The 10422-nt window shown below is 46.0% G+C and overlaps 1 pseudogene; it reads right to left on the bottom strand.

Moving 5' to 3' along the window:
* Nucleotides 1–9204: 9204 nt before the first annotated feature.
* Nucleotides 9205–9495, bottom strand: LOC103548793 (ATP synthase subunit f, mitochondrial pseudogene; annotated as a pseudogene).
* Between the last annotated feature and the right edge of the window lie 927 nt (nucleotides 9496–10422).

Raw genomic sequence — 10422 nt, 5'->3', positions numbered from 1 at the left:
ACTCAGTCCCTAACTTTGATTCAGGGTTAGAACAAAGCAAGGAAAAGGAACTCTAGAAACTGAAGTCTCAGGGTCATAAACTGTAGGGATGGATTCTTCTACCCAAGGGCAGGCCTTTCCAATCTCCCCCATGTGGCTGGGGGCAGCTCTCGGTGAAATTACAAAGGAATGTTTGGGGCCTCTCCCAATTCTGGGTCCCTGCCCTGCCAGGGGTCTAGCACACTCCCGATGAGCTGCTGACTTAATTCATTCTCATAAGCTGTGGCACTCCAACCGGTTAGCAGGGGAAACCCTCAGGGTCAAGCAGCTAAGAGAAGTCTAGAAAGGATTGGAAGTTTGGAAATTTGAGAAAGGAGGTGATTATTCCTTGTACCGTGTCCCAAAGGATACTGACTGCCCCAGGGTTCCAGGCTAAAAGAGAAAGGGCAACAGCCCAAGAGTATGAAACAGTGAAATAAACAGACACGGGTGCTAGCCGCTACTAAGTAAAGTCTTCGGTGCTGCTCTACACCTATAGTTTTCCTGCTGGAATATCACTTGACCTAAGAAATGCACACACTGTGGATTTTGACTTCCAATGTATTTTTGTGTTTTATGTGGACATGTTTCCTTTAGCATCTTATCAGCAACGATCTTATTTGAAAGCAACAGAGACGAACCGTGTGGGCTTATCGTTTGTGTGTTGTCTCTCGTATCCAGTGCCTACCTTTCCCTTGCTCTGTTCTGTATTGTGGGGATGACAAGGCTCCTGTGCAGCTGACCTCTGGGTAAGTTCGGCCAGCGGTACACTGGTGGCAGCCTGGAGGAAGGGAGGAGGAGAGAAGCCAGAGTATTTTCATCTTTCTTGCTTTGCCTCAGGCCGTGACTCTAACTATGGCTGTGTCTCTGTAGCTCCACCTCTTATCACACAGGCCGTGATTCAAGCTCATGCTAGTTAGCCCCAGCCTTTGGGTTCTGAAAACACACCTCCTCCCACTGCGACTCCAGTTCTACGGGTAGCAGCAGCTTCTTGCGACTCTTAGTCTTCGGCTTGCCTCACCATTCCTTGTCTGTCTTTTCAGCTTTTCCATCACCCTATATCCAATTCTTGGTATTAAATTCCATCAGTTGAAAGGCCTAGTGTGGCTTCTGTTTTCCTATCTGAAACTTGATATGTTCTGATTGCTCTGAGTAGAAAAGTAACTTATTAGAAGTATATTGGGTCATTTCCAGAACTTCCAGGAACAAGAGAGGCTGTGCAGCACGACCCAGAGCCAAACTCACTCCACAGAAACTATTGTGAGGAGTCCTCAACAGCCACTGCTGAACACTGTAATGAAGGGCCACACTCCTAGAATCACTGGCACAGGACACTGGACCCTAGCCTCTGCTGCCCTTAAAAACTAGCTCCCAGGGTGGGCCCCGTGGCTGAGTGGTTAAGTTCACACACTCCGCTTCGGCAGCCCGGGGTTTTGCCAGTTCAGATCCTGGGCATGGACATGGCACCGCTCATCAGGCCATGCTGGGGCAGTGTCCCACATACCACAACTAGAAGGACCCACAACTAAAATATATAACTATGTACTGGGGGGTTTGGGGGAGAAAAAGTAGAAGGGGGAAAAAAAAAACTAGCTCCCAAAGAAAGTCCAGATGGTTTTATCTGATTGGCTGAACCTATGTCACTTATCCTACTCTAGCTATGGGAGATTGGGCATTGAGTATCTGACCTTTATAGCAGAGTCAAGATCTGCTTTTCAGTAAGACTTGTACGGCTGAGAATTCTCCAAACATAAGAAAGGAGGTCAGATGTGGGACAGCCAAAAAAAGATAAATATTTATCAGAAGAATAAGACTAGGAGTTGTGGGTTGAGCTGTAGTCCTAGGGTCAACAGGTAAAGAAAAGAGTTTCTCTAGAATGATTGGGTTGAAGGGATAGGAAGACAAGAACTCTGTATTGGAAGCTTTGGTCTATGGGCACAATCATGGGGCCTTCCTGGTACCCTTCAAATTAATGCCAGGCAATCAGCATTTACAACTATATGTCACCTAGGACAGCATGGCTTCCTATGCAGGAATGAGTGTATACTCAACTATTAGCACTTTTCAGATTTGGGTACTAATCAGAGACTAATCTTTAATTTTGGAATGAATCTTTACCCTGATTCCACAGCCTGAGTTCTTTTCTTCTTCCTGGGAACTAGGTCCCCACCTTGTATCTCTGAGCCAGCCACTGGGTTTCCTTATCAGCCCTTCTTCCTAGACACCTGCTAGTCCTTAAAGGCAAAAGTACTAACTAGCTTCCCCACCTGTTCCCTCTGAGGTTAGGGTCTTGCCTCAAACCATCGGTTTTTTGATGGGATCCCCTTTTCCTGTTGCCAGATTCTGTTTTCCTCTAGTCATCCCTGCCCAAGAGTTGCCAGCCTGGAATCCTTCCCGTTGCCTGCTCTTCAGAGGCAGCTCAACATGGCAGCGTAAGGCTGCATTTCAGACCCAGCTCCAACACTTACTGCTTGTATGAGATCAGCGGGCTCCATACTAAGACTAAGGTTTCTTGTGTGACTCTCAAACCTTAGTACATAAGTACATAAGTATCTGCTATCCTGGTGTGCTTGTTAAAAGGGCAGACTCCTGGTTGCCACCCTTTAAATGTCTGAGGTGATTCTGTTGCAGGTGATCCACAAAGTCTCACACTTGGAGGAACACTGATCCACGGGGTTTCCTGGTCCTGTCCACTCTTGATATGGTTCCATCATTCATTCAGTCAGTTCTTCCCAGGTTTCAGGTGCGCTTGGGATTTGAGCAAGGATTATTACCAAGTCTTCATATGATCCAACGGGAGATGGGTACCTTAGACCCCCTTCACCTCAGACCTACTATACCAGAATCTCAGGGTAGGAATTGAGCTGACACATGCAATTCCCCCAAGATCCACATGTCTCTTACACAAACTCTGGTTCACTGCTTCAGTACCACACGTGACTCCAGCCCCTTTCTTCCCACCCCCAGCCTCATTCATGCCCTTAACTTGCCTGCAGCCTTACTTGAGAATGGGGCACCTGTGCTTGATAGATACTGCTTCCAGCTCCCTGATAAAGAAGCCCCCTCTTCATTTTCTAAGATTTTATACATATCCATTTGGCAGGAGAGTAGATTTCATTATGAGCATTACCCATATGGACCAGAAGCCAAGATTTAATATCTGTTGATCAATAATTGCCTTCCTAACTAAAAGCTCTTGATGGCCATCTAGAGGGAAGAAAGGCCTTCTTATCCACCTGCTGCCCTTTGCTGGCACTCACATATACAAAAGCCAGGGCTTGGAAACTCACACACCCTCAGGACTCCTGTCAGAGCATTTGTTGCCAGGGTGGGTTCTTCTCCATCCTCACAGTCCAAGCCATGTTTCACTTCCTCCATGGAGCCTTTCCTGATTCCAACACTCTGTGCTGCTTTCCTTCCTCTGACTTTCTACCACATGTCACGTTACATAGATTAGCACTGGACTGTTTCCAACTTTGGAAAGCTCTCCATCTATTTTATTTGCTTCTCTAGCAAGATTGTAGGCTCTCTGAAAGCAGAATCCAGGTTGGAGACTTCCTTTGATGAGTCAGGGAGGCTGAAAGAGGGACAGATCAAGGCTTGGCTCCAGAACCTTATACTGGTGTGAGACAGGAGCTGAGGACACTGAGTGCGGAAGCAGTGTCTGGAGGCATCTTCCCTCCAGGGTGAAGTTGAGGTGCAGCGTTAAAGGCTGTTGTGACTCCAGACATGATTCAAGTCACAGTTGCTGGAGGGAGATCCACTGGTGGGGGAAGAAGATGGCAAAGGACAGAGCACAGGGCAAAGAACCCAAGTAGCAGTTGGTATTTAGGACTCACACAGCAGGAAGCTGTCATCATCTAAAGAATGTCTGCTGCCAGTCAGACCCCAAGCAGTGGGCCAGGGCATCATCCACCAGTCCTGAGCATCCAGGGAGAGCCAGGACAGGGCCCCCAAGTCACCAGGATGTGACTCAAGTCAAGTAACCAGCTGCAGAGAGGCTGGGCTTATGGGCAGATAAGCCATCAAAATTATAAATGAGGTCATTCAATAGAGAAAACAGACCTGCGCTCAAGGGCTGACCTCTCCCAGAAAACCCTAGTAGCTTCTCTGCCCTCCTACCCCACCACCTCAGGGGACTTCTCCATGCTTGAGTATTGACTCCCTTTCTCTCCTGACCTGAGCACTGTGGCCTGTCTTTCTCTTTGTAGTTGGTTCCAGCTGTCTGCCTTACCTCATGAGTTAGCTCTTGATTCCCAAGGTTTCATCATCCAAGACTCCAACTGTGTTCCCCTTTGTTTCCAGTCTGCAGTGACAGAGGCTGTGGAAGTCAGGTCCTGGTTGGTACTTTTTAACCCCACGGAACCTGGAATTGTGCTAAGTATGTACTTGATGTCCATCCATTCCAACACATCAAATAAACTCAGCTCTTGGAAGAAAGTGAACACTGGGAGGGTGTGACAAATTCCCTGCTGGTGATGGCAGCCAACTACAGAATCCATCTAGATTTCCCAGTTATCCTTTCTGTCACTCCCTTCTTTCCCCTTCTCTTAAGATCAAGGAGAGCTGGGTTCAAATCTGCCACTTATTAGCCTGGAGCATTGGGTAAGTTAGTCTCTCTCTAAGAGATGGAGATAATAAATCCTGTGGATAAGAGGTCTCTGCCTCCAATCCCTAGGTGCCGACTGGCCAGCCTCCTCCTCCTCTACCTCACACATCAAACAGTAGGATCTGGGAATTAGTCCTCAATAAATACTTATTGACTTGAGCACTTGACTTGTGACTAAGGATATCAAGCTGTAGGCAAAGGCCTATTTATAGCAAGTGGGAGAATCACGAGCACAGTTCTTCTGGGCACCTGGGGATGTCACAGTTCAGTATGTGTGGGAAGAGCTAATAGAATGTGGACTGCTAGACTGTTTTCATGCCTAGACACAAACTCTCCTGAAAGACGAATCCCCGTATAAATACATAATGTCATAACAGCATTAAGACATGAGTCATGCTCAAAAGATGGATGAAAGAATGGGGGAGGGGGGCGTCAAGGGGCAGAATGATGCAGGAGCAAGAATCTTTCTGCTCAGGCTGCTGCCCCCTGACTCTGTTCTAGGTTTAGTATGTTTTTAATCACTTTACTATTACTTACACAAACCAATAGCAGGTGCCCTGGTGAAAGAAGAAAATAATGACTCAAGCACGAGAGTCATTTTCCTATTGATCTCCTTTCTCTTCATTTCCTTTTGACCTCAGTAGAGGAGGCACAAGTCCTGCTATTCGAAGAAACCATAACTCAGTCCTCACTCATGGACTTTAAGAACGTGCTTAATATTTTTTCTTATGTCCCAGGGAACCACATTTCAGGTGTTTAATCATCTTTACGGCTCCAAATATTTGGGATTTATGGAAAGCATTTAAACTCAGTGGAAAAAAATAAAAACAGAGTGTCCTAAATTTAGGGTAAATTTCTACTCTCGTTATGGGTGTTAATTTATGATTCAACAATGATTTTGAGGCTTTTCTTCAGACCCTCTGAGGCTTGTATTTTCTTATTATTCACCCTGGTTTTATTCCAGTGTCAAATGAATCACGCATTCAGTCACACAGAGCATAATGTCCCTGCCCCATGCACGTAAGCAGAGTCTTAGTCTATGGAATTATGAGCCCCCTGGGAAGAAGACCAAGGTAGTCCTTGTGGGATCTCATTCCCCCAGTGATGAAAATGCCTAATCCTTCAAAAGACTGACTCTTGCAGGGGACATTGCTCCTGGGAGCCAAGCCTTGAGGCCAGAGTGTCTCGACTTCTCTGAGTAAGGCTCCTGGCTACTGTGATACCATAGAAGTTATTCCAAAGCAGTGAAGTGGTTTCTGCAAGCGTTGATCTAATGTTCAATAAGTGGACTGAATTCCTGGGTCTCTGTGGTGGTGGAGCCTTCACTCTTGGTTCACAGGGGAAGAAGGAGCTGGGATTTGGAGCCCACAATTTAGTAGGCACGTTTTCTCATCCTTAGGTGAGAGACAAGAAAAGTGGTTAGAAGGTGAGAATTCCAGGTAGACTTTGGATGGTGGGAAAACTCCTATGGCACCCCGTCTGATCATCCTTGCTTCTGCCCAAGGCTGTAGGCACTCTGGAACACCTCTGCAACTACCATCTCAAGGTGTAACAGTCTCCGTTGCCCACCCCGGCTTTGAACCTTCACCTCTAGCTTCCCTGGATGCTATCCCGTGGTCTTCCCATCTGGCTTCCCCCTTTCTGACTAGCCCCTTTAAACTGATGGCTTCTTTTAATAGTCTGCCTGGATTTGGGGTTCAACTGCTCCCCAAAATGACCCCCTCAGTCCCATATTCCTCACCTGTAGGCAGGTAATGCCCTCATCTTCACATTCTACCCAAACCCCCAGGACCCCAGGCCCCCCAGGTCTCCATTTGCATAGAAGGGAAATTAGACAGCCTCTGTGACCACATTTCTCAAGGGAGATGTGTCGCCCAGGCTGTCCTGGGTTCCTTTCCTGTGTCTGCTGTCTCCAATCTCCCATGTAATCCAGGAAGCCGCTCAGGCCTGCTGCCTCAGAGCTGAGCTGACCTCTGGCTCTCCTCCATGACCTTTCCCCCTCATACATTGTTTTATTTTATCCTATAAACACCTTACCAAAACATTATCTTACTTTTACAAAACAGAAACTGAAACTTGAAGAGATTAAGAGAACTAACTCATGCTACTTAGCTAGTAAATTGTAGAGGCAGTATTCAAACCCAGGTCCATATTTTCTCCTAAATTCATTTTTCCACTCCAGCATTTTTCCCATGGGAAGCTTTTGGCTTCTGGAAGCCACTTGTGTTGATTCTTACAGTCTTTCCTGAACAGGAACAGGTGGCGGTGGGCACGCTGCACTTTTCTCCATCCTCACTCTCTCTTCTGGCACTGACACCACTCACCACTTGCCACCCCAGTGAAAGATAAAGGTTGAGCTGACCACACTGGTTCTTGCCCCAGGCCCATTAAGGGGCACACTGCCCCCTCACCACCTTGGAACAAGGCACTTTCCTCTCCCAGAGATTCCAGGACCTCTTAGGAGCCCTGTCTTGCTCCTGACTCTGCAGAGCCGCTCCTGAGAGGTGAGGTTGCAGAAGGCAAGGATCTGGATTTGGGCCCCAGTGGAACCCCCCCCAAGAGACTGCTGCTGCTTTACCTTAACTAATCTGGAAATTGGAGCCAATTCTTCTCCATCTTCTTACCCATCTAGGAAAAAGCCTTGCAAAGACTGGGGAGAGCAGAGAGTCTTCTTAGCTTACAATAGCTCTGCTTCTTATAATGAATATGATCCCTTCAAGTGCAAGGGAACTGTAACTTCAGGGCTAAGCTGCTATTGAAATACTTGAGTGCTTGAGAAGCAGGAAAAGAGCCACTCGATGCTTTAAAGTAGCCAATATTAGCCAAACAGCCTCATAGAAGCCCAGAAAGTCCCAATAAAGCCAGATGACCCCCCTTCCCAACCTCAGTGGGTATTCATTCACCTATTTATGATTCAAAGATGGGCTCAGACTCTTTCTCATCTGATCATCATCCACCTCACCAAGTGGCTTCAGGACCTGCTGGTGGAAGAGCTGCCAATAGCCGCTCACAGCAGTGCCAGGAAGATAACCTCCTTTCTCCCTCCCTCCGTCTCTTAGCTTCTCCAGGAAGAAAGGGTTAATGCAGGAGCTCCTGACACTCCCAGGTCTCATGACTCACAGGGTGACGAGGCCTAAGAACCTGCCTTCCTCAAGTCCAGCAAATCTCTGCCCCTGTCTGACTGAGCTGAGGGGCAGCTGTGAGTCAAAGAAGCTAAAAGGTGAAGCATAAAGCTGTTACAAATTAGTAAGAAAAAGATAAGCACCATAGTGGGTTAAATTGTGTCCCCCCAAAAGACATGCTGAAGTCCTAACCCCCTCAGTCTCTGTGAATGTGACCTTCTTTGGAAATAGGGTTTTTGCATCTATAATCAACTTAAGACGAGGTCGTTCTAGATTAGAGTGGGCCAATGACTGGTATTCTTAGAAGGAAAGAAAGACCTGGAGACACACAGACAACCACAGAGGGAAGGTGGAGGCAGAAATTGGAGTAATGAAGCTACAAACCAAGGAATGCCAAGGAATGTGTCAAGCACCAAAAGCTAGGAAGAGGGAAGGTAGGATAATTCCTTAGAGTCTTCAGAGGGAGCGGGCCCTGCTGACACTTTAATTTCAGACTTCTAGCCTCCAGGACAATGAGAGAATACACTTCTATTGTTTTTTAAATTTTTTTTTTGAAGAAGAAGATTAACCCTGGGCTAACATTCACCACAAACCCTCCTCTTTTTGCCAAGGAAGACCAGCCCTGAGCCCACATCCCTGCCCATCCTCCTCTACTTTATATGTGGGACGCCTGACACAGCATGGCTTGACAAGTGGTATGTAGGTCTGCACCGAGGATTCGAACCAGCGAACCCTGGGCTGCCAAAGCAGGATGTGCGAACTTAACCACTGCGCCACAGAGCCAGCCCCACATTTCCACTGTTTTAAGCCACCTGGTTTGTACTAATCTGTTGAGGCAGCCCTAGGAAACTAATATATACACCATGGGGATCAAATGGCAGAAATAATATGAAAAGGCAAATCATAAAAGAAAAACTGCAAATACAATAAAAAATGTAAACAATGTTGAACCTCAATGTTAATAAAAGAAATTTGACTTAAAACAATGATATGCCCTTTTTGCCTTCCAGATGGCAAAGATTAAAAAGAATTATAATGCCTGGTGTTGGCAAGAGGGTGGGAAATGGACATCTATACACTGCTTTTGGGAATAAGTGGGAACAAATCTTCCCGAAAGTAATATGGGAATATAGATCAGAAGCTGTAAAATTCATTATAGTCAAGAAAATAATTAGGTAAGTGTGCAAAGATTTATGCATAATATTATTTTTATTAAAACATTGTTTATAGGAGCAAAATAAAAAAAGGAAAGAAATTTAAAGCTCAAACAATAGGGAACTGTTAAATAATTTATGTTATGTTCACACAATAAAATTATTATGAGGCCCTTAAAATGATGATGTTGAGAGAGAGAGAGAGATATTTTTTAATAGTTATCTTTTATTGGGTGTTAATTCTCAATTAGGATATGAAAGGATTTAGGGGTGCCAGGCAAAGAAGGTCACGGTCAGGAATTCAGAGTGCACCATCCACACTGGTCTCTCCTCGGTGGTGCTTGTGTGGTTGCTCACATTTGAGTTCCTTGCAAGAAAGGCAGTAGTTGAAAAGCACATAAGCACCATAGAAACCCCAGCAACGCCCCCTTTCTTCACGTTGACGTACTTGTCGTAGTAACAGCAGTAACCTCTTTGAAATGCTCCAACAATGCCTTTAGGAGTGAAATCCCACATCACTTTCCAGCTTGGCAGCTTCCCTATTTTGACATCCATGAGGTTTCTTCTCCTTCACTGGTGTGACAGACGCCATCTTGGAGTTCTAGGTGTTCACTGTCAGTGTGGATCTATATTTATCAACAAGGAGAGATGTTCAAATATATTGCCAAGTGAGAAAAGCACAAAATAGTCTACTACAGTTGTATGTGTGTGTGTGAGAGAGAGAGAGCATATAGACTATGTTAGCTGGCTGCTAACCTTGGTTTAGTTTTTGAATTTTCTAACTTTTCTAAAATGAAAATAAATATTTTTTAAAAATAGATATACATCCCAAAGGAATGAAATGGATTTGAGCACTTCTTCTCCATGTTTCCGGGGGAGGGAGCCTGGGGCGCAGCCTTCCCACCCACCTTGTTCAGCACAGGGACCCGATCATGGAGACCAGGCTGATGGTGAAAGACAGGCCGAGCACAGACAATACTCCTCCTCTGCTTCTTATTGCAACTTGGCTCTACTTTGATCCCTTGAGCGCACCCTCCCAGACCTTGTTTTACCTCTAAATCATTCAGGTCTTCCTTCAGCTCCCATTTTTAGGGTTTTCTGCTCCTCTTTACTACTTCACCCTAACCTTTAACCTGGGTCCATTAACAGAATCAGTGTTCCGTCCCCTTTCGCATTGTGGCCCAGCTACCTGCAGAAATGCCCATTTTCCCCATTAGAGTGGGAGCCCCTCGAAGGGCGTCTGATCCGCCTGCATCTCCAGGACCCAACACTGTGTCTGACCCACTTGTTTATTGGATTGAATCACAATTTCTAGAACTGAAAGGGACTTGGCGATCTATACCAATCAACTTTCTCATGTTATAAAAAAGTCATAGTCCTTTACGTCTGGACCCCAGAACCGCTCAGTAGTGCAGGAGGAAGCTGAGCTGTTCCCTCAGAATCTTCAGGAAGTCTGATGTCTTCACTGATGTCCTCCCACCTTTTCCATCCCACATGTCAATCCTTCAGGCCCTTTCAA

The sequence above is a fragment of the Equus przewalskii genome, chromosome 23, assembly GCF_037783145.1.
Source record: "Equus przewalskii isolate Varuska chromosome 23, EquPr2, whole genome shotgun sequence".
Classification (NCBI taxonomy): domain Eukaryota; kingdom Metazoa; phylum Chordata; class Mammalia; order Perissodactyla; family Equidae; genus Equus; species Equus przewalskii.
This window is presented reverse-complemented; position numbering and strand designations above follow the sequence as displayed.